At 47.9% G+C, this 1,948-nt stretch overlaps 1 protein-coding gene across 1 annotated transcript in view; it reads right to left on the minus strand.

Moving 5' to 3' along the window:
• Window positions 1–592: 592 nt before the first annotated feature.
• The window catches only part of fbxl20 (F-box and leucine-rich repeat protein 20), a 19,304-nt gene continuing 17,948 nt past the window's right edge, over window positions 593–1,948 (minus strand). The window contains exon 15 of the mRNA XM_080855870.1: window positions 593–1,948. This exon is cut by the window's right edge and continues 1,477 nt beyond it. The gene's annotated coding sequence lies outside the window, so the exon portion shown is untranslated.

The following is a 1,948-nucleotide window of genomic DNA, read 5'->3' on the forward strand; positions in this document are numbered from 1 at the left end:
TGTGTTTAGTTTTCAGTCCATTGACAAATCCCACACGCAAACGCACACGGTCCTGAAGGTCTATGGGGGGGGGGGGACTGTGCTCTAAAATAATCAGAGTCATACTGGGGGGGGGGGGGCTCGAAGGAGACTGGATGAAGACAGACAGGCTGACGAACAGATACAGACACTTCAGTTACCCAACTGTAATCCAGAGAGGGAAAATGGACACGACTGACAAAATGAACCAAAAATAAACCAACCCACTGAACAACATCAGATCCCAGCAGGAGAGGGTGACAGGGGCCAGAGACCAGAGAGGGCGAGTGGACTGCACAGAAAGTCAGCATATCACTATCTCCCTCTAATGTCTGTGTGTGTGAGAGTGTGTGTGTGTGTGTGTGTGTGTGTGTGTGTGTTTGAGTGAACTCCTGTTGGAGGGTGTGTGTGTGTGGGTGCATGAAAGTGACTGGGGTCGAGTGCGTTTCAGTTTCAGCGCAAATTCCACACTGTTCCACCCCCCCCCCCCCCCCCCCTTCAACCATCCCAGTGAAAGTCCTTGCCACTGATTCCAGTTTGCTCCAGTAGGAGAGTCCAGCACAGCACTGGGTTTCACAGCGTCCACAGGGGCTTTGGGAGAAAGAGGAAGGGACTACATGTAACCACATTTGCAGATAAACCCACCCACCCACATGAACACACACACACACATACACACACACACACACACACACACACACACACACACACCCCTTTACCAAATGATTCCTCTCCTTATGCGGATCGCTGTTGCAAAGTTTCAACGTTCAGCAAAAAAAGAAAAAGAAAAAAACTGAAAAAGAGACAAACCTTAATGGAGCGAAAAGAAAAGAAACAAAACGATAGTTTTTTCCTCCCGTGATCAGATGCTCTTCTCTTCCGTCTCTTATGTTTGTATCCATGACGACCATTATTGAAGTCCGAGTCTCATCATAGTTATTCATTCATTATTTATTTATGTTTATTTATTTGCTTATTTGTTTTTTTCTTCATTATTCTGTTGTTGTAATCATCATCAGTCTTGTTGGGTCAGGTAAAGTCTCCAAGATCCAAGTTTTTTTTTTCCTGCCCAGATAAGATCCTCATCTGTAGACACACACACAAACAAACACATCTACTCTGATCCTCTGTGTGTGTGTGTGTGTGTGTGTGTTTGTGTGTGAACGTGCGCCCGTGTGTTTGTTTGTGTGTGCTGTCTTGAAGTTCAGTTCAGAGTTCAATTTTGTCCTCCTGCCATCTTGAAAGTTCTCCTCTTTGCCGCCACCTGATTGGCTGGTCATGGGGTACTGAAGCCCCGCCCTTCCAGCGCTTCCGTATATAGGTGTAGATTTTAAAAAACTAGATCCGTAACATGCATCTTTTGGCATCTTTTTGCGAGGTCCCTTGTCCCAAGTCACAACGCTTTAGAAAAATAGTCAACTTTCTTTCTCCAGAGGAACCGCACAGCCTCTGAATATGATCGAGACAGAGAGTGTGTGTGTGAGGGCGAAGAGGAGAGACAGAGAGTGTGTGAGGGCCAAGAGGAGAGACAGAGTGTGTGTGTGTGAGGGCGAAGAGGAGAGACAGAGAGTGTGTGTGAGGAGAGGAGAGACAGAGAGTGTGTGTGAGGAGAGGAGAGACAGAGAGTGTGTGAGAGGAGAAGAGAGACAGAGAGTGTGTGTGAGGGCCAAGAGGAGAGACAGAGAGTGTGTGAGAGGAGAGGAGAGACAGAGAGTGTGTGAGAGGAGAGGAGAGACAGAGAGTGTGTGTGAGGAGAGGAGAGACAGAGAGTGTGTGAGAGGAGAAGAGAGACAGAGAGTGTGTGTGAGGGCCAAGAGGAGAGACAGAGAGTGTGTGAGAGGAGAGGAGAGACAGAGAGTGTGTGAGAGGAGAGGAGAGACAGAGAGTGTGTGTGAGGAGAGGAGAGACAGAGAGTGTGTGAGAGGAGAGG

Source organism: Sprattus sprattus (assembly GCF_963457725.1).
Source record: "Sprattus sprattus genome assembly, chromosome: 18".
NCBI classification, from domain to species: Eukaryota; Metazoa; Chordata; class Actinopteri; order Clupeiformes; family Clupeidae; genus Sprattus; species Sprattus sprattus.